Source organism: Protopterus annectens, chromosome 1.part1 (assembly GCF_019279795.1).
Source record: "Protopterus annectens isolate FY-2018-M chromosome 1.part1, PAN1.0, whole genome shotgun sequence".
Classification (NCBI taxonomy): domain Eukaryota; kingdom Metazoa; phylum Chordata; order Ceratodontiformes; family Protopteridae; genus Protopterus; species Protopterus annectens.
The window spans coordinates 1,552,980,550-1,553,004,521 of NC_056726.1; the positions used below are offsets into that span (position 1 = coordinate 1,552,980,550).

A 23,972-nucleotide genomic window follows, 5' to 3' on the forward strand; every position below is an offset into this window, starting at 1 on the left:
AGTACCAAAGGTTTTTCACCAGGAAACGAACCACTTGGCCACCATGGCAAAATAATAAAACAAACATAAATTAAACCCACCCAAACACTCCATCATAACTAAATATGCCAACTTTGAGATTGCACTATACTGGGGAAAAGAGCAAAGTTCACCCTGGTGGCCAAGTGGTTTGTTACCTGGTGAAAATACTGTGGTGTGTCTTGGTTTCACTTTTTAATGATTTCATTAAGTCATCTCAGTGAAAACGGATTCAGTTAAGTGTTCTTTAGTTAAATCAAGGTAGACCCATATATAAGGATCTGGAATCCTTTCCGTTAAAAAAAAAAATCCCATGAGATTTTGGGAGGAAGCTCCTCTGTTCACACATTTCTTCTAGATCTTCATAGACTTCTTATACCAAACATAGAAAGTTGTCAGTGTCAGTGGCTCAACAGGTAGTTTACTTGCTTTTAATTCAGAAGGATGAAGGTTCTATTCCAACATAAGGTCAGTTTATTGCTGACACTGCAGTGCAACATAAGGGGAACACTGCACTCCTGAGTGTTCCATCCTCCAGATGACACATTACACCAAGGCTTTATCTGGTTGAGTTGGTGGCAGCCCAGGTGGATGTAAAATACCCCACGGCACCTATCAAAAAGAGTAGGGGTAGTGCTCTAATGCTCCAGCCAAATTTCCCTTAGTAGTATAAATGCCACCTTGAGTCTCCTCCAAAAAGAAGATACTTGCCTAGTGGCACTAACTCAGTTAACACGGCTAAATAAAACTAAATAAATAAGAATGTAATAAAGTATTTATAATAAAAATCCATTCATATTTAAAATACTAATGTGGCCCCAAAATAGCAACTTCTCATAAGAATGATAATGAATGCGTATAACAGTTCTGTGGTTGTATAGTTATAAACACATCATTCTCAAATGTCTGTCCCAAGGAATTCAAGGGATTAACCCTATAAGGAATTGCAATTACTTTAGATACGAGATTAAATGGGAAAACATCGTTGCACATTAACTGTATAGTCTGTAATTTGTGAAGAAAATTCTATTAATTTTAAGGTTTCCATAGATTTTATAGCCTCTGAAACAATTAATAAAATATTGTCTATAAAGCCAAATCATTTAAAATCTTGGTTTCATGTTCTTATTGGACAGAATCATCTCCAAAAATAAATTTAAAATATTGGTTTCATATTCTTGTTGGTCAGATTTCCATGGATTTGTGAATAGCTATAAATAATGGGTTTGAAGTCAGATTAAGAAAAGTTAGAGACAGCAGCCACCTCTGCCTGCCCTTGACATGATGATCTTAAATTGTGGATTCCATATTCCCAGTTAGTCCCTTTACTTTCTTTGTGTACATTCTCATGTCTAGCCACTTCACTTCCACCTGTTTCAATATTTCGGTAATGAGCAATTGCACCATTTCATAAAAAAGACTCCAAAAAGTGGACATCATTGGTCATCTTTTAGAACTCATAGTTCAGAACATTTTTTAATGGTAAGTATTATCAACAGACTTCTGAAGTAGCAATAGATACAGTAAAGGCCCCAAGTTTCACCAGTTTATTTGTTTGTTTATTTATTTATTTATTTGACATATGCTTACCAGAAAAGTCTGACTGGGTCATAATGTACCCATTTTCAGTGGACTCTCAAGGAGAAAAGTTCTAGATGCATGTGGGTAATTCATTGTTTTTTAAAAGAATGCAAAGATTCAGCAGACATAAAAATATCATAACATTCAGTCAAAAATTACACATATTTGATAGGATATCTTAAGAGAAATATGATTTCCATCATGTGGAAAAAATTAACATGGGATATGCAAAAGAGGAGAGAAATAACATATTTGAGTTTATTGCTTATATTCTCCCCTACCATTCCACAGCTGACCATCTGTTGCCACCAACTCCTTTCATCATTCACCAAGTCCACTGCAGCCTCTCCAGAACTCAACTTGACCCATATGTGGTACTGGTGAGATCACTGATGCTGATTAATGATGATGAACATTGACAATATGCTTCTAAGAGATAACGCAGTCGTTCAGGACTTGGGAATTTATGTGTACAGTGATCAAAGTTTCGACCAACATGTGCCTGTTGTTATAAGAAAGTCCTTCTATATTGCACAGCTTATAAACAAAGTGATTGTGTCTAAATTGAAAGATGCCATTGTCCCCTTTACTCAGCCCTCATTAGGCCAGTCATTGAATATAATGTGATGTTTAGCATGTATCTGTCCAGACTCATGCAGCAATTGGAATACCCACAGAAATACCTTACTAAAAGTATTCAAGGCCTAAACAACATGCCCTACATGGAGAAATGCAAAGCCATGTCACTATACTCGGTATCCTACAGAATACTAAGAGATGACCTGTGTCTGGCATACAATGCATCATTTGACCCATTACTGAAATATTTATTGCACATCAGCTATTCAGATGGCATCAATACATAGTCTAGTGATCTAAATCTCTTCTGCAACATCAACAGAACAGTTTAGAGAGGTAGGTATATTTCACATATGATATTGCTACTGTGGAACAGACTCCCCATCCACATAAAAAAGACTTTTTCCCTATCCATATTCAAGTGCAACTTGTATCTATGGATTGGAAACATGCAAGACTGGCCTTTGTACTCCTAATGGACAGAGGCAGCTCCTACGTTCTTTATGCCATGCATAGGTCCCCTCAAATGATCTATGGTATGATCCCAGTTATTTTCATTAGAATTAATGTATAATTATCGTCCATGGAAGTTCAATCTATAACCAAATGGGGTAGGTTATTTTGAACACAAAAAGGGAAACTGGCTAGGCTTAAAATGGTCCACAAGGGCAGCTACCCTACTGTGTACCTATGAAGGGTAGCTACCCTAGCACGTACATATGAACCTTTGGTGTTCCTTCATACTGCTGCTGGGAAGTGTGCCCTAAATCAAGGAAAGGGAAGGGATGAGGGATAGTGCAGGGCGTATAGCTTTGGTCACATTTTTGCCACAGTGAAAATTTGGAAACTCTACTATTGCAGTGAACGTAGGCAGCACCCCCCCCCCCAGGATGGGTGAGCTTGCACTGGGTGTTCTCCCTCTCCATCTCTGCAGGGCCCATGATACTACTTGAATGTTTCACCAACTTATTTATAGCAAAGTGGGATGATAACTTTATTTGGGTGTACAATCTCCCACCACTTTATTTTCATTTTACTGACAATTTACTTTTGATGTGCTCAGACAAGGACATATTTTCAGAGTTTTTGGATTATTTAAATTTGACTGTCCAATTTTTGAAATGTACAGCTCATTGTCCACTTGAGCTTAAGTAGTTTTTACATATTTAAGATTTTTATTTTATCAACTTGTGTACACTGTATATTACAACTGTTTTCCTAAAAACAGTTATTTATATCTTTTTTGTGCATTTAACTTAGCTTTTACAATTGTGTAACCATGTTGAGTGCTTCACTCTTCTGGTTTTTTTTAATATTGTTCTCATTAATGTTATTTTTTGTAACCTTTATTGTGTACTTTTGAGGAGCTTTTCTTCCCGGGTCTCCGCTGAAAAAGGGCTTTAGCGCAGTTGGACTATCCCAGTCAACATATGTCAAATAAATAAATAAATAAAATAAATGTGAAAGGCTGGGCACAAGACAAAACAAACAACAACAAAAAAAAAGAAGTAGTGATAAATATTTACACTACACAATTGTACAAATTAAGGTGAATCTAGCCAAAAGCTTGTTTATAAGGGTTCGAAACTGGCGCCTAATGAAAAAAATATATTTTGATGAAAAAGTTGCTGAATTAAGGGCTACATTCATCAGTAGGTTGTAACAGACATGCAAAGCATAAGATGTGCTACAACAGCTAAAACAAGGAAGAATGAGGACATATATACCTAATGCTGCAGGTGGGGGCGGGGACAACATGCAACCTACAAAGACTGTGCCAGAGTATAGACAGATATTTGAACTAATTATCCAGCAATATGAAGTCTGTTGGCTGAGAGTCCATGTTGTAAAAACTATCAAAAAAAGAATATGTGAGTGCTAGAATAAATATATCCAGGAAAAGTAGGGGCACATATCCCTGTGGATTTTGTATCTCTTGCAAGTCTGTAGTGCTGTTATAAGAGAAGAGGAAGAACTTTTGGGGCAAAGGAGCATTTTAATTATAATACTGGTATTATGATAACATGCAGGCACTTGTCTCCTACCAGGAATTCAGTAAAGATAGAATAGGACAGAGAATTCAGCAGAAGATTCATGAGGACGTTAATAGCATTACAAGAAAAGAAAAGAAAGACTGGAAAACGTTATTCAAGCACTCGACTTTCCATGCTATCTTTAATAAGTTTTCTTTTTTGTACTAAATAGAGTATATTTGTCTAAGAAGCAGGAAGATACTAAATAGAGTATATTTGTCTAAGAAGCAGGAAGTTAGAATTATTACCTGGCAGATAATTTTTTTGGGGAGTTGGAACTAGCAGTAAATGTTCCCCAGTTTTAAACAAGGACTGGAATATAAAACCAGAACTGAAAAACAGAAGACTGAAATAACAATGTTTATAATCAATACATGGTTTATTACTGGGAACATCAAGTTTACATTTTTTTCATTTTTAAATGCGTTTAAAACATATATATTTGCATGTATTGTAATGAAGGGTAAATGAGATGGCTGGTACATTTATAATGGATGAATGAAAGAATTAATGTAATTGAATTTATTGGTGGTTCAGAACATGTGGACATATTTGATATATTTATGATTAACAGTATGTTTTAAAGCTCATTAGTCTGATTAAGTCCTTGAAGGGTGGCCACAGTGGTGCAGCGGTTAGCATCACTGCCTCACAGCAAGAGGTTCTCGTGTTCGATCCTCTGCTGGGGTGCCTTCTGTGTGGAGTCTGCATATCCTCCCTGTGGTCGTGTGGGTTTCCTCCGGGTCCTCCGGTTTCCTCCCACATCCCAAAGACATGCTGTAGGTGGATTGGACACTTTAGATTGGCCCTAGGTGTGAGTGTGTGGGTGTGTGTGCCTTCTGTAGAAGGTTGGGCACTGGGCTGGCACCTAGGCACTGTAAAACTCCACTGCCAATCATGAGCGGACAGGTGATCTGCTGTGGTGACCCCTAACTGGGGAAAGAAGAAGTCATCTGATTAAGTCCTTGAAGTGTGTAGATTTTGATCAGAAAGTTGTTAATATAAAGGCTATATTCATCAGTAAACATATTAAAAGAACCACCTTGCTTGGTGGAGACCATTTTGTGCCTATTTTGGAAGTTTGCAATTTCTGGAGTATGTCTTATTAACATATATATATGTGATTGTGTGTTTAAATATTTTTTGCTCTTTAAATTCTACAGATATAATATTTGATATTTAAAAAATACATACCATTTGAGCATACCATTTGAGCATATATATGCCTGTATGTTGTCATGCAACTAGATTTCAGGCCTTGTTTCTTGCATTTGATGGCAACAAACAAGATTCTGAATTTATGTCAATAGTCTTACTTATTTGGGCAGTTAATTTTCTGATGTATGCTAGACAGGATATAATGAATTAAAAACAATTTCTATTTTTTGGGGAAATCTCTCAAGAAGCATATATTTTTAATGTATAACTGTGATGATACATACCCAGTTGCTCAAAATGAAGTTAAAAGGTCCTTTCTCCAAATTAACAGATTATCCTACATGTTTTCTCAGTAATATATGACTTGTACTCCATGGTCTGGAAAATAAGGCCTAACACAATAAATATATATAATGTATAGTTACTATTCAAAAAGCATAGTGAGATATCTTGTATGTTACACTGACATTTAAATTCTTAATTATGTTCTTTATTCTGTAATTATATGTCTGCAACTTCCATTTTTAACAGGAAGGTATTGTATTCCTACTCCTCTTATATGCAAACAGTGAACTCTGGCCAACTTAATAAATCAAGTTTAATACCATGAAATTGAGCCTAACTCCTGGAATGAACTGCAAAGCAAGTTTATACAGTTCATTCAAATTTCTCCCTGTTTTCTAACTGAAGATGTGGATTGCACAGTTTAAGCAAGAAACGTGGCTTAGGCATTCTATTATTAATGCATTAATGCTGGACAGCGATCAGTGGAAGTAGACGGGTATGCATTAATAAACATGGATGCTTTCAAAATATGATCCTTTAAAGCCTTGGTTTTGGTGAAGCTTTTTCTATGCTACATGGAGGAAATTAATTACATTTTAAATAAGTAATAACAGTGCAAAAGTTAAATATTTAGATGGAGTTTTATTAATTTTGCCATAGAAATATGTGATGTAGGCCTAGAAATACCTGTGAGAAATTAAAGAGCAAGCTGTGTGGATTATTCTGATCTATCTACAAACTTATACAGCTTTGACTGGGCATAAGCAAAGGTCATTGTGCATTCAAGGAAACATTATTTTTCAGAAAGGGTAGTGGAAAGCAGAATAGGTACTAAGACAGAAGATGTAGGTACAATAGTGGATAGATGTTTCAAGCAGTGGCTGACATAAGGATGATTTTCCAGTGATGTCAGTTTGAGCAAGTACTAGGAAGAAAAACAGAATATTTGAAAAACATTAGGCCTTAAAGATAAATTAGAAATCCTACTGAATTAATTTTAGCACCATTACTTATTCATCTGTTTATGGAAGGTTCATGAATTTTATGCTAGTTCGGGTGCACAAGGATCCGTCTGGCAAGACTCTAAATGTTATGAGCCCTTGAATTTATTTACTTATTTATTTGTTTTTGCTTAGGTTTTATTGAACATTGTATCAGTATAGTACTTAATATGAAACATTAGTTATCTGTGCATTTCATTAGAAAAAGTTGTCACCATTTTTTTTTTTTTTGCTTTGTAACACCGTAGCAAAACCCACTCTAATAGTCTACAAACAAAACCGGAAGTAGAAAAAAAAAGTTTGGTGGGTGGGGAGTACACTGAATTCTGACAAAATAAAATGTCTCAGGAGTTCTCCCTGCTTATGAGGTCCCACACAGCATTCAGTATATAAGACTATTTATAGAACTGTAGTGATGCTCAGAATGACTGTAGAACAAATATTTTACTTAACTGTGAAGTTTGCTCCAGAGGAAAAGAAGGGATGAAGTGGAAATTCAAAAAAACAGTCATTCAATCTCTAATGCTCACTTTATTGTCTTCAAGGTTATGGAAAGTTGGAATTTATTCCAGCAAATAGTAGGAAAATCATATAGAAATAAACCCAGACAAGACTATAGAGGGTACACATGCGCGCGCACACACACACACACACACACACACACACACACACACACACACACACACACACACACACACACATCGAGCATTTTTATGAGCAATCTGACTGGAAGAAAAACAATTTGAAATATTATGTTTCACATGGCCAACCATCATTTAGTAGAGTGAAGAGTGATATATCACCTTTCAAAAAGAAGGTTAAAACTCCATTTGTGGTTAAATAAGGTTAGTTAGTATAAGCAAACTGCACAACAAACAGAGAGACCCAGCAAAAGTTGCCAACACAGTACAGTGTAAAGAAATGCATAACTGGGCTATGGACTTTAAGAGCTTTTTCTGCAATAATGCAGGAACAGCACAACCTGTCATAGTACATTGAAGTAGATGACCCATAAACCAAGGTGTTAGACCATTAAACAACCCTCTGTGGCAAACCAAGCAAGTAAGATATAAATATTGCATGACATATAGTGTGTGTGTGTGTACAATATTTGTTCATTCTGAAAGGTCTAATACACTTCCCAATATAACAGTGTTTAGTTGTGCTATTAGTTGAGTTTTAGCAGAAACAGAATATATATATCAAAAATCTCAGTAATGCAATCTTTCAAACATTTTCTTTTTTCAGCTGATGTATAAATTGTAGAAAACAGTTTATTGTTTTATATGCAAGAAACATGCAGAATTATAAATTAAATGAGTCTAGTTTGAAATTCAAAAATTCTCATGTTGTTCCCATAAGAACCAATTTTACAAAGCAAGAGTGATTTGCAAGCAAAGGCCTGAAGCACCAGCAGTTCCCAAAACATCAGGTTAGTCTTAACCATCTAATGCATACAAGGGTGCTTTCTGAAATAAATTATAATAGGTGAAGATGTAGAGCATGTAAATCTGATATGCCGTCTGTAATGTCCACCCATGACCTACGTCCTAAATCTAAAGCATTAGTTACTATAGTTAATCCAGTGTGAAATAATGGTTAGTCAGTGTTGTGAGATTTCCTGTCAGTTATGCTGTCTCTTTCTGTAACCAGCCCCCTACTCAACTCACACTGAGCAGTTATCAGATACCACATAGTTTCATTGTGTTCATAGTTTCACTTCCTTGGAGCAAAGCTGCATCTTTTAGACGTGGGATATTCATTCAATTTGGTATAAAAAAAGACACGCACGCTACCTGCAGCATGGCTTTCATGGAGCACAGATGTTAGAGAAGCAAACCGGTGTGTTCCATTATAGTTACAAAATACATTTCTTATGTTCCTTTATTTCCCACAGATGAAGCCAAAATTGCTGATGCCTGTTATTTTTCTCTTATTTTGATTCAGGATGAGTAATGTGAGGGACATCTTTGAGGACCATTTCTATAATTACTAACATCATCTGTATGTTCCATAGCTCGCACTAGAAGTGCAGAGAGATCATAACTGCATGTTATATAAGGTAGGGCCTAAAGAAGAGATGGAAGTAAAGAAAAAGATGGAAAAGAAGGAAGGAAGAAAGAATAAAAGAGAAATAAAAAGAGAGACAGGGAGGGAGAAAGAGTAGTTTGATATCTTACACAGTTTGCAGCCAACTCTGAGATGAAAAAGGACCTTGCTTTACTGCCAGTGACCCAGGTTCATCTAACAATGTGTATGCTGTAGGGTAAGCTGGGAAAGAATGAGAACTGAGCATCAGTTAACCTGAAGTCTTTACATTGATATACAATAGAAATTATATTGTTGATGTTTAGGAGATTGGCAGAATGGCTAAGGTGTTCACCTTACAGACACAAGGTGCAGGGTTTGAGTCTCACATAGGTTAATTGGCTAGGCTTAAAATGGCCCACAAGGGCAGTTAGCCTAGTGGTAATCTATGAACCAATGATGTCACTATTAGCGCAATCTATGAACCTATGATGTCACAATTGGAGCAATGTAGAAAGAGAAGATCATGCATGGGAAGTACTATGCATCAAAGGATGTGACAAGTATACACCCAGATTAGGGCATACAACTAAAACTGCAATTCCAGTGCATACTAATATCACTTATCCTCAGCTCTCAGTGCTGCTGTCCCCCAGAGAAAGGAAACATCCCCTCACAAGGAAGTATAAGATATTAGAGCCAAAATGGTGCAATTAATGGCTTAGTGAGTGGTCCAGAGAAGGTTCAGAGATCCATAGGTTCTTACAATGAATATAATGAATAAATGTTTAGGAAAGCAGCTGGAAGAAAACCTCTCTGCACTTTTTCATGCACTGTGCTGTTGCTGCTAACTTAGGTGGTGCTTCTATACTTATGAAAAATGGGGCAACACATCATGAGGACTAAACAGAAGTCTGGTCATGGATGACTGATGCAAGGAAAGGGTGGTTAATATGCAACATGGTAGAACAGAGATTGCCCAACCTATATGTCATCCTTTTGCTTGTATTTTAAGAAATATCTTTAACCATCCAGTAATTTAATTACAATAACATTTATAAATCAGACAGAAAAGGAAAATTAAAAGAACTTTTGGAAGAAGAAAAAATGTTGGTCCCACTGTATGGCATTTTTGTTCAATTTATATTCACCGCACTAGGTTAAAAATGTCAGCTTCCCAGGTTCTCTGTATAATATGCCTCCATTTATACCATACATAAATGCAAGTTCTCAGTAACTTTGCTAAGATGCATTTTCTTATTATTAGTTCTACTATTTTAACACCATTATCTTAAAGAATTTCTGTATATCATTTCTAATTGTGGCATGCAGCCACCTTACACACACATATCCACACATATGCATGTATGCACGTGCACACACACACACACACACACACACACACACACACACACACACACACAGACACCACACAGACACATTCACATAGACACATTCACACATATGCACACGCACAAACACACGCACGCTTGTACACACCACACACATAGGCACATGCACACGTATGTGGCATCTATATCAGAACAGTGAATGCTAAAAATAGTGAATGCTATTCTGTCAAACTATAAAGTTCAAAAGCCAAAAATGTCGAAGTCACGGATCAGTGAATTTTTTTCCCAGGGAAAAAATTTGCTGGTCCAAAAAAAAAATATATATATACAAACAAAATAAACCTACTCAAAGAAATAAAATATGTTAAATATTATTCATATATAATCTGTTTAACTGGGAGGTATAAAAACACATGCATTCAGTACGAATGCTTGTGTGAAAAATGACCTGAGGTATAAATATGGGAAAATGATAATGCAAAACACAAGGACACGGAGTTCAGCCATGTGAAAACCTCCAATTTCATATAGGTCAGCATGTCACAATATTCAGTAAAGACAGCTGGAGAACATAAGACAAGCACTTTTCAGGGGATTGTTGGATTTGTGGGAGACTAACATTAAAGTATGAATTCTTAAGGTGAAATATGTGGCAGATGAATTGTTAGTTTCATTTATGTCTTGATATAATTTACATTGCCATAAAGATAAACCTAATTTTTTTTTCTTAGTTCCATAGCACTTGTGTATGTATATATATATATATATATATATATATATATATATATATATATATAATTTATTTTGTTCATTTTACTAGTTGTTTTCTGAGTAGTTAACCAGAAATAAACTCATAGCAGACTTTACAGTTCTTTGCCTAATTTTTTACGAAAGTGGATTTGTTTGTTCCACAATTTGTTGAGTAAGTTATAATATTCATTATTTAGTCATTTGTCTCTAAAATTAATGAAACAAAATGTTGACGGTCAGAAAAAAGCAGTGAATAATGTATTCAATCAGCCAAAAGACTAGTGCTTCTATTTGATTTCTGCAATACATTTTAAGCATCTTTAATATTTTTTTTTTATAAAGTGGCTATCATCCTACCATCTTCTGTGACAATATTATGTATCTCTATCTCTCTGTTTCCCTGTTCACCTCCTGTAAACAAGGCCTACTGCTTTCTTGTTCTTCACATAAGGAAGAAGTGAAGGACACACACAATAATATAATTTTAGTTTTTCTCTCTGTTTGTACATTTAAATTGTTTTGGACAAAACTGTCTTTCATTCACATGTTAAAAATTCCCCTACTCCCTTATCAAATTAATAAACTGTTTCTTCAAGTGCAGCTTGGAAGAAATAGTGCCATTCCAAAGAACAATGTGCCTCAGCACAACAAATTATAACATTTCTAACTAAATAACTTGTTCCATATTTCACTTAACCAGAATTTATCTAAAACTACATAAAACTGCATCTCGTACTTGTGAGTCTCTCTTCAGTTGAAATTATAATAATTGTGGCAAAATACAATCTACTGCTGTCAATGTTTTGCAAAATCATTTCAGTTTATGCAGACAGAATATTGTACATTTTACCAGCGCATTGTGCTTCTTTTATGATTTTTAAATGGAATTATAGAAAAACATGTAATAGTCAAAAAGTTTTAAATTTATTACCATAACTAAGCAAAAACACCAACCCAAAGGATGTATAAGGCAAAACTCCCCAAAATGACATCCACAGAAGGCACTCCAGTCAGGGAAATGTTTATTTAGCATTTTCATCCAAAGACTTCATCAGAATAAAATGACAGATGTCAACCAACCTTTTATACTGTTCTATATACTCAGTTAAACAATTGGTTGAACAATCAAACAATTAACATTTAAAAACTTCATCAAAGCAACTTTTAAAGCAACCTTTCACAATATGACACATATACTTATAAAAGGCACTTAATACAAATGGTATCATTGCTTCCAGTATGCTTACATGCTTGTAACCTAAGCTGCTAAAAATCTAAACAAGCTGTTGCTTGCATTCAGTGTTTTCATAGTCATAATAACCTCCACAGTGTGCGAGAACCAAGAATTAAGGGGGAAAACCTATTTCTTATTTTAAAGGGACCCTGGGATACAGGCTGCATTCAACAGTAAGAAGCAATGTAATGGAATTTTGAAAGTAGATGTCACTGCTGAAAGAAATGGACTGACAATTGAATTTGCTTTTTTATGTATTTATTTATTTTTATAATTTTATTTAATGTGGTTGTCCAGCACAGCTGAGGCCCATTTGCAGCATTTGCGATGGAGGTCTGCTGGTCAAGTAACTTGCTCTGATTCATTAACTCTCACTAGACAAATGGAAAATAAGGGAACTGAATTGAACAACAGAAAATGAGACTCACTGGAAGCTCTTTGCCTTAATGTTATGAGCTAAGCTGCCAGAGTTGCATGGGAAAAATGATAAAGTCATTTAAGCATGAAGGGTGATGTATACCACATCTTACATTTAAAACCCTGCAATTAGATTTGGACCCATCTATTCATTAATAAACCTAATAAGGAGCAGTTAAGTCACAGGAACACCTACAATTAGCCATGCCAATTGGACAAACATTTGAATCGTTATCCAGAGCAGATAACAGGAAGACAGAGGCCTTCCTATGGTCCAGTTAAATATGAAAAGGAAGTCTAACTGGAGACCATTAAAGACCTCTCAGGCTAGCGGGGATCCTATGTACACAGTACATGAGCTAGTGGATTATGTAGCTGTTGTTGAAACATATTTCAAAGCAAATGAGAGAGTAAATGGTAAATAACATGATATATATATATAAGTGATGTACTGTCTCATTTTTTTTTTAATTTTTGCTTTTAAATGCAGACATTCATAGTTTATCACATTTTTGTTTTAAAGGAATCCAAACTACAGAAAATTACAAACAGATTTACAAGTCAGTCTATGCTCTGTGCTTTCAGAATTCAAAGGGAATGGGGGTGGGGGTAGAAAGGGAGCAAAACAGAGAAAAAGAGAATAAAATGGGACAAAACTGGAATTATATGCCAACTGGAAATATGACATATTTCTAATGAAACAGCACAGTATCATGTAAAAAACAGAAGTTTCTGTTTCAGCGATGGTATTGAGACAACAGCACATGGGCTTTCTATATTATTACCCCCATTAATGAAGTGTTCACCTATTATACATTTTGTATAATAGGCTATATAGATCCATAAACCATTGCATACTATACTTGTATCAGAGGCCTACTAAATATATGCACTTTATGTGACTAGTAATGCTGTATCATAATCTACATAATTGTTTAGACCACTGCATACTACAGTTTTATCAGAGGACTTGATGTATTATGTTTAAAAAGCCATAGAGCTTTGCTCTTTGCGATTATTACAGCCTAAGCTGAAACTCGTTAAAAACAATTTCAGACTTAGTTCCTCTTTTTCAGACTTGTTCCTCTGACAAGAATTTTTGGAAAGGTCCAGAACCCAAGAATGAGAGTTTGTTTGAACTTCTGTAAAGATAAGGGCTACATGTTTATTTTTTAAGTATATAATTTGGATATACTAATTAATGATGACATAATGAATGAATAATGGCATGTCTTTGCAGCTCCATCAAACAGTTAAACGATATCCAAGATGATTCTTATAATGTACTCTTCTGTCTAGCTATTGCACAATAGATACCCTAAGCAAAACAGATTTTGTAAATCAAAGGGCACTCCAAGCTGGAACATTGTTTATATGCCAGTTAATGGAGGAAACCTTTAGAAGTCATAAGAGACAATCTAAACTATAGTATCAGTCTAGGGAATAAAATAAAACATATTGATTTTAGACTACATTCACATTTTATAAAAATAACAGTACAAATTATAGTCTTCATTTTAATCATGCTGTCATGCTGTCCATGTATATGATGCATGTGTGTGTGTTTGTGTGCATGTTTGTGTGTGTGTGTGTGTGTGTGTGTGTGTGTGTGTGTGTGTGTGTGTGTGTGTGTGTGTGTGTGTCTGTGTGTGCATGCATTTTTGTCTAAAATCTGTTTCTGTATGTGTGTGTGTGTGTGTGTGTGTGTGTGTGTGTGTGTGTGTGTGTGCGTGTGTGCGTGTGTGTGTGTGTGTGTGTGTGTGTGTGTGTGTGTATCTGTGTGTGCATGCATTTTTGTCTAAAATCTGTCCCTCTGTGTGTGTGTGTGTGTGTGTGTGTGTGTGTGTGTGTGTGTGTGTGTGTGTGTGTGTGTGTGTACACACATTACACATGCATTCATAAGTTGATGAAGATATACATATGCCAGTGTCTGTGTGTGGGTGTCTGCAGTTTTTTATAAAAGTGGGCTGGTGGTTTGCCACTTATTTGAATGAGTGGGAAGTTTTGCATAGAAATGACAATGACAGACACAGCTTGCAGAATAACAAATGCTGGTTCCTGCAAGAAATTTCTCACAGTTCAACTCTTTTTCTTGTACCAGCCCTTTTGTGAAACATACCATTTAGACAAATGAAGCATGTGGCTTATAGTACTAGTAAGAATGTCATTTTTTTGTGCATTGTCTTTTGTTTAACTGGCTGCATTTTCTTTGCTCTGTGGTTGCAATTTCTTCCTGTACAACATGGTGTGTCAGTAATGTTCCCATTTGTATTTTTATTACTTTTCACAGAAAGGTGAACTCCCTTTTTTTCTGTATTAAAATAATAATTTTATTTTGACAATCATATCCTTCATGGTTATGCTGGTTGGTTTCTGTGGCATTCCTAGGCGTTTTAGAGTTGATATTTTATTTTTAACTATCTTTCTTTTACTGGTTACATCTTCTTAGTATACTGTGGGTTGAGTCGAAAGATGAAATGTTTACTTTGTCTGCATTCTGCTTACTAGGCCCTTTTTTCCAAAAGATTGCATTACCATTTAGGCAGTCTGATGTTGTCTATTTCTTGTTTTCTAATGCATCTGCATCCATTGTCTTTTGTAATAAAACACTGGTAATTTGAAAATCATCAGCAGAGGTAGGTATAGGACAGCTTCATGAACAAGATAATTCATTTAACATGAAACCAGTAAAAATGTCTTTGTGAAGACTATGTCCAGAAATAGTATACAAAGCATCTAGTGGGACTGCTATTTTGTCTCTTATTTACATGCATTAAATGCCATAACAAACATATAAATATGTCCATACAGTATCATAATGTCAAACATAAACACCACATTTAAACTATTAACACATACAGAAATATGTTGTCAATATCACGATGGATACAGTTTCCTCACTTGCTAATCTTTCTTCCTTTTCTTGTTTGACGCGTGTTTAGGTGTAACCTGTTTAATTCTAAAATTTTGCCAGCTGATAAAGCTTTTAAAACAGCATCAGTTAAATTTGGTTGCATATGCCATTTCCTTTAAAGTTGTTTTCTGTGTGTTTCACTACCCAAGTCAGACAAAATTATATATATGCTGGTCTTTTCAAGGACTAAAATGTACTATTTGTAAGTTTTTTTTTTCTTCTCTTATTTACCAAGCCACAAAATTGTGGTTATTCAACAAAATCTACATTTGCTGCATTTGTTTTATAGTTCAGATGCATTACACTAGAATTCAGAAATTTGTGGCCCTTTTCTTTTCTTGTGCCCTCAGATTTTTTTCGTCTTAAATGAATGGTAGAGAGGATAAAGCATCTCACACCTTCAGACTTGGTTTGCTAGCTGTCTTCTGTGCTTCTCTGTCTTCTGTATATTTATTTTTGCTTAGCTTTCTGCCCATAATGTCTTTTATACATTCATGAATAATTAGAATGTTTCTCTTGTTTTTTGTTTTTTTTTTAATACTCGTTTTATACTAAAGCAGTAAGTCTCAAAATTCTAAATCTAAATCCACAGTCTCCAAAGACTGACTGTCTTTTGACTTCAGAACTGTCAGGAACTCCACAGTTTCAAAGTCAGTCCCTAAAAAAAAACAATCATTTTTATTGTCATGTAAAGTACCTCTTCTATTTTATTTATTTGACATATAATGATCTCATTGTTTGGTATATAAATGATCTGTATTCTGGCATGTTTTATTCTTCCCTTTTGTCTCTCTTTGCTATTCTGCTATCCTGCAGGTTTTATAATGTTGCTTGCATTAAACAAGACTTTTTAATCCACTTTGTTTGCTTATAAAACAAACAAGTTGATAAATAGACTGGAGCACAGCATTTACATGACAAAACAAAGTAAACTAAAACAAAGGACTCCACCATGGAAAATTATGCAGACTCCTTATTTTATTAAAATAAGATTCTTCATCAGAATATATAACATGTTCTCCTTAAATACTAGAGAAGACATGACATCAGAATACAAACATATGAAAATAAATGAAAAAAAAAAACAAATAAATAAATATTACAAGATTACTTAAGCAATATTTTTATAAAAACTTTGTAAGACTAGTGCTATTATTAAAACCATTAAGCAGATGGCAAGAACAGATTAAGTGCATATAAGCTATAAACTCATCCAATGTTTTACATACTTCTAAGCATAATATCTTTGAAGTCAGGGAACTGCTTTAAAGGATAGATGAATGTATATTTCTATACATCCATAGCTGTAAACACTCTTTTGGTGAACTCACAGCTGTGAAGCTATGTACATAAAGAGCACTGTTCTAAGGCCTTCAGCTAAAGGCTGTCTACAGAACAGATAAGCAAGCATGAGCCATTAATCTTCAGCCTAGCTTGGTTGGCTGTTCCAGCATCTGTGTGGCTTATCAGACCCAGGTTATTTGGATCTTTGCCAAGAGATTCATTCCCTTGTGTCATGGAACTCACAATGCCCATCTTTTTGTTTCTTTATCATAACACTTCTTTTTTGCATTTTAACTGCAGCACCTCTGCCCTGCATCTCACTTATAACAAACTTCCAGTTTTCAAATTAAAATTCAGTGACTCCACATCTGACTGATATACATATTTTTTCTGTGTAACAAACGACATGAAATGCCACTCTCCTGCATTTACTGAGAAAAACTGTGGCTTTCACCGAAACAAGACACCCAGCATTTTTTGGATGCAGCTACAAGTTCCAAAATGTAATTTGGATCATACTATGCAATGTACATAATACTGATCTTAATACACATTAATGCAAGTTCTCACTTGTGTCCTCACTACCTGTGGTGTGCTGTTTAGATTTGTGTCTACTATTGTGGGTCATTCGATTCCTGCTCTCCACGGTCCACCTAGCAGTGGTCCCCCAATGCCTGTCCTCTCACTTTCATCCCTTGGTTGAGGTTTACATTTTAAAACACAAAATTACACTTTTACTTAGTATAAAATGTTACTGTGAACAGCCGCATCAATTTTCTTTTTCTAAAACTAGATCTTTGAAATTATACGGTGCCAAAGTTTTGCTGAGTGTTTGTTTTACCTATTTTTCTCTGATTGGCACTGAATGTTTACAACAAATCACTTAGACAAATGAAAAATGTTCAACATAAAAAATAAATAAGTGGTTTCACCTAAAGACTATATTTTCTGTCTGCAGTTGCTGGGATAGATAGCTCTTAAAATTAACAGCTAAGCAGGGCTGCATATCTGCCATGTGATAACTGAAACGTAACTAAACTGGAGCTACATCTGGAAGGAAATCATGGCAGCCTGCAGGTGCGTAACACTTTCAGAACATGCACCCACAATGCATGATGGGAAAATTGTTGAATAACATGTCTGGAACCAGTGAGTGTGTATGTCTCTATGCCTGAGGGCAGGAAGCAGGAGGAGAGAGTAGAGTGTGTGTGTGTGTGTGTGTGTGTGTGTGTGTGTGTGTGTGTGTGTGTGTGTGTGTGTGTGTGTGTGTGTGTGTGTGTCTGCGTGCGTGCATTTGTGCATGCATGTGTGTGTTTATTTGAGGTCTGGGACATGAGAAGGGAGCTCTTTTATGGCACAGAAGTACTTTGTAGCTGATATTTAAATAATAAGTTACTTGCCTAAAAGTCATAAATAACCCCCATCTCTACACCGTAAGTTGCATTCTTCAAATGCCCTTTATAAATCTCTTCAGTTAACTCCTGTGATATATGCATTTGTTGATGTTGTTTTTGCTTCACTTCATAAGGCCACAATCTCTTTCTTTGCTAGCTAATTTAAAATAGCATTCTTAATACTCATAACAAACAGCAAACTTTTTAAAAGCTGTTTCCTGCAGTACGTGGTTTGCACTGTACTGAATATACTAAGTGCTAACTAACAAAAAATAATATTTCTTGTTTTTTATCTTTTTAGGGGTAGAACAGAGAGGAGACAATCTGTATTATAGCATGTTTATATTTTTATCCCACACACATTTATTTGCATTCAATTTTAGAATGTATTTTCAGTCTGTAGATCTGTTATTACTGAATCTAATACTCAGCATTATAAATGTGTCAACCACTGAAGCTGCTTTTTACTTATATGTGCCAGTTTCATAATGAGGCTGTATAATAGATAAGGAAATTGCAAAATCGTTTGAAAGATACACAGTTTGATTTCACCCCTGAACACTGATTTTTTTTATAATATGTACTCCATAGCAGAGTGTCTTTTCAGACCAACAGATAGTCTGTCCAGCCTGAATCCCAACCGTTTGTATCAGCTCAACATCCCCAGGACTGAGAAAGAAATATGTTTTGCTGTATGCAGTAACGTATGAAAATGCAGAGTTTGTGAACTGAAGTAAATATAAATACATACTTTCTTTTCTCCTCTCCCCTATGGCCAAATGTAAACTGAATTATTATGAGCTTACATGTACCTGCTATATAACGCATTCATTCATTCATTAACAAGTCTTGCTAGAAGGATAGAAGCAGGACTCACTCTATTCCCAGACTACGGAATACGTTACCACTGTAAAGCAAGGAAAGTATTACTTTCTCTACCTATAAGGCCAGTCTTGATGATTGGATAAGAAGACACAAGTTAACACTAGCATTGTCATGTATAGTCCTGCTCAATCAAGTACTTGTAAAAGGTAACAAGAACTTTTAAGTGCATCTTCTTAAATGTTTATATGCTTAGGCATCATATGGTTCCTGTGATCGCTTGCCTTGTGCTGTTCCCATTTTCCTAGATTTATGTGATAATGTTTTAGGTTCATAGGTGTTTACTAAGCTAACAACTACAAGGGCCTGATACCCTTGATAAATGTAAGCATAGGCCTGGGAGATGAGCCATTTACAGGTTACATGTGTCCATTAGAGACATAGGTGCCAAACCAGGGATGAATTTCCGGTTTCCTATCCAATTGTCCAAGTTGCACTTGAAATGGATTAGGGAGTAACTCTGCTTCTCATGGATGGGAAGCCTGTTCCATAGACAGGGTAGTCTCTGGGATATATGCCTACCTCTCCAGCATGTCCTATTTATATCACAGGCAAGCCTTAAGTCTTTAGAACAGGTAAGTCTGCTACTGTTTGTTTTGTGAATATGCAGAAGGTCCATCAGCATGTTGTCTGACAATGCCCTGTATGTCAGGCATAGATCTCCCCTCAAAAGCCTGTAGGAGACAGAATACAGGGATAGGGCCTTGAGGCAGTCCGCATAGGACATATTACTTGCACCCTGTATTCTTTTAGTGAGGAAAATCTGTGGATGTTCCAGTTGTTGGAGATGCCTGGTTAGGTACATACCAAAGGGTGCATTGTGCTCAATGATAGGTCTGATGAATGCCAAATACAGTGGAACAATTACTTCCTTGGACTTAGATGCCATACCTTTGTTTATAAGTTGTGCAACATAGAATGGTTTCCTCACTACTCTAGACACATGATATTCAAAGGCTAGATTACTATCTATGTGTGTCCCTAAGTCCCTGACTACTGGGTCAGCTTTAAGGGGTGTGTTGTCAATATGATTGTTACCAGAGATGGATGACTTCTCAAAGGATACTATTATGCATTTCTTGGCATTTAGTCTTAGTCCATGGCTCTGACACCAGTTATTTGTCTGTGTCAGCCCCTCCTGGAGGGTTCCTAATTTGTAGTCATCTGCAAATTTAGTAATTTTGTTAATGGCTGCTTGGTAAAGGAGAGAGGCATGCTATATACTCTGAATTTCTTTTACCATAACTTAAGGGGAGGGGTATTATTACTGCATGACTTTTGGATATCATTAGTGAAAGAGGTGGTGAAGTAGCAAAAGGACCCTGAATGAAACTGAGGTTCACTCTGCACAGTCCAATACTTATTTAGTTAGACTTACACAGTCACCAAGTATTTATTCATCCTTTTTCAATGATAAGACCAAAAATACACCAACCCAAGCAAAACAAATGAAAAAAAAATGAAAAATGTGAAAAGAAGTTTTCATTTCAATATATTTAACTACTTATTAACCAAAGGGCATTCTGTTCTTCAGAGCCTTTTCAGGCCAATGGTAAACATCATATAAGGACAACATGAAATAATTACATAAGAGATATGTAGCCAGTTACATCAGTGCATGTCAAATTACAACAAAATTAGTAATACAATCTAACAATGGCTAAATGTTTTATTATGATACTTAATATGTTTATACAGCACAGTTTTATATATATTTTTTCAGAAAAATATTTGAGCATAAAGAGAAAGGCATAATAAAAAACTGAAAAAAATAGATAAATGAAAACTTTAGTTTTCTGTTGTACTGTGCAACAAAATGATACAGTAATCAAATATCGTGACACCTTGCTTGACAAATTTCTCTCTTTCTGACTACCATGTAGCATTAGTGGTCAGGAAATCCCTATATTCAGCACTCCTAATATCTTAAAATATTCATCCAAGCCAAAATAAATTATTATTCATCTGAACCCTGTTCTAATCAGATCAATTATAGAGGGCAGTGCCCCCCCTGGTATGTACCTGTCCAAATACATCACACAGCAAGAAAGGCCACAGCAATTGCTAACCAAAATAATTACTGGTCTAAAACGCTAAGCTTCTAAGACAAACTTAAATCTATACTTGGTTTCTTATAGACTCTTTGCGGAGATCTTTTTCTTGTTTTCCTTTCATTAAGGACCCAATCCCCTTTTATCTTTTACATCTCCATTTGGCAAGTATCTCTACAAACTATAGGTTCATAGATTAGATAGATTCATAGATTAGTACTAGGCTAACTGCCCTTGTGGGCCATTTTAAGCCTAGCCAATTATCCCTTGTGAGACTCAAACACTGCACCTTGTGTTTGTAAGGCAAACACCTTAACCATTAGGCCACCCTCCCAATAAGAATTTGAATCTCCACCAACGTGTAACCAAAACACCTTGAAGAGACAGATTTAAAATCAACTGGTGATCCCATTTCTGGAATAAATTGCTTTACCATTTTATAAGTGGGTAATGCATCACAAAGGCATAATCTGCATGCTACAACTGGTCTCATAACTTATGACATAGAGTGATAAAGGCTGTGTAGGAATAAAGAAGGATGTATCATGCAGTCACCTCAGCTTCTGACATCTGAAGTTCCAAAGTAAAGACTACATACCTCTTCACCATTATATTCTTACTTTATTTAGTATGAAAGTCACCTTTCCTCTTCACAAACGTTTGCCTTATAACCTGGTATATCATCTTGGACACTATCTACAGTCATTGAGAACAACTCACTAAGTCATAAAATGTTATTTTAATTGCACCATCCTCTCAATTAAAAAAAAATGTGCTTATTTCACTGTTGAAGGATTCTACTTTACCTATACCACACAAGCAATAGGGGACAGATTACTAGCAAAGTTGAGACACTCTTCTGAGTTCATTTTCTAAAGATGTAGATATATTTAAGTTGTTAGAAATATACTATTGAACAAGAAATTACAATGTGGCTAACTGAAACTGCTATTCCTAAAAAAATAAAATACAGTTGAACTGATCCCTAAATGGCTTGATGGTCTATTCTGTTCTATTTTATTCTATTCTGTTCTGTTTATTTAACACTTGCTGATCAGGTGGGCCAGACAATGCATAATTGACCATTTTCAATCAGAATTTGCAACTAGCATACCATGAAGAAATACACATCAGCAAGTAAATTTTTCAAGTCCGAGTCACAGGTGCATATATTTGGCTGAACTGACTTCCCTGGTGGGGTACTCACACAACAGAATCAAATCTGCCACATCAGTATTTATTGTTACTTTCTGTCCTTGCTGTTGCTGTGTCATGCTCTCTCCATTAACTTCCCTCCTCAAAATATGCCAAATCCATGGCTTACAAAATACCATTCAAAAACCTAAGAAAATAATTTGTGTTGTAAGGCCATCAGGGGTCTTGGTTAGAGTGCACGGGTTTAAGTAAGTCCTACTGGCACTTATTAAATAATAGCTGTAAGTGTAAAGGGATTTCATTCCAGCCTCCACAATCTGCTGAAATGCATGATAGGATGCACTGACATAATATTTCAGAAAGATGGCATTCGTGATTATTTTTGTAATCAAAGATAGTTACACCACAAAATGATACATTCATTATACAGTTGCACATCTTAAACAGTGTATACATTAATTGACTAGTTGTATGGTGTCTAGTGAGTGACAGTTTCATCAGTACACAACCTAGGTAGCTGTAAACCAATGACTCTGCAAGGAGGTGTGAAACATTGAAACAAATTAAACTACACACTGAAACCCAACTAAATATTGTTAGAATGTCTGTGCTTCTCTTTATTTTAAAGAAAGGTTTTAGATCACTATCATTTTTCAGAAATCAGATAATCTATCAAAAAAGATTTTGAGATTCACTTTATTTATTTATTTTAAAGAAAGGTTTTAGATCACTATCATTTTTCAGAAATCAGATAATCTATGAAAAAAGATTTTGAGATTCACTGGGATCTATCAAGTCAACAAAAACAGTAAAGTAGTAAGTAATTAAATTCCATCCACCAATAATATGCATTAATGTATGTGATAAGAAACTCCATAAGCCAAGGTGATGTACAGCAGCTGTGCGCAGGTTTCCTTATTCAAGATTTTAACAGAATTAGCATGTCATAATTATGAGCAACTCACATATCAACTAAGCCGGAGAAGTGATTGTCAACAAATGTTCTTACTTTTCCTGCATGAACTTTTATAGATACTCTCATTTCCTCCAAACTGCCAAAAGCATGCCAGTTCACTGGTTAGTCTAAACTGGCTGCACAATTTCTTGACTGTTCTTATCATGGCTCATGTCAACACTGAAAATAACTAAAAATGATTACAATGAAATTAATAACAATGCTCTTGAGTAAGAACCTTTTGTGCAGTGGTATATCATAGCCTCCAAAAAACATATTAGTGCCTTTTTGCAATGCTAAAATTGCAGAGCTGCAGTATTGTACATACCATGATCAACACTGCACCAATAGCATCAAAAGTTCATCCCACTCCCCATAAGTAGCATTGTGCCTCATGGCAAAGAGAATTCAATATGCAACTACAAATGAAATAATTTAAGAAAACATTATTACGTCTACTTCTCTAAAAGTCAAAACTTGCAAAGTAGCTGAGTATTGATGGAAGAGATCGAGATTCGGCAGACAATGCTTTTTACCACAAAAACATTGAAACGAGATAAATATTTGTAGCTGTCATTCAATGTATCTGCTTCAATATAATTTAATTTGATTAACCCACCATCAATGAAATGACATGTTCCTGTCTGGAAGTGCTGTACTCTGATCTGGACAGTAGAGGTTTGGGCCTGGTCTGTAATTAAAAAGGTCAGAGCATGGAAATGGGCTTTCAGCGGCAATGATGCAGCTGGATGGGAGGCTGCAAATATTTATTGACTGCATTTTAGTTAAGGTAAAACTGAATTATGGGAATGAAGTTCTATATTTTATGGTATAGGTCTACTGCTGTTCACTGAGCCTGTAATTCTCCAGAATATAAGGCATTGCCTATGAAAATAAGGAA

General features: G+C 35.5%; 1 long non-coding RNA gene across 1 annotated transcript in view; it reads left to right on the forward strand.

Annotated features, from left to right (window-relative positions):
• LOC122813912 overlaps positions 1-23,972 on the forward strand; it is a 223,201-nt gene that overhangs the window by 9,998 nt on the left and 189,231 nt on the right. The window lies entirely within an intron of this gene.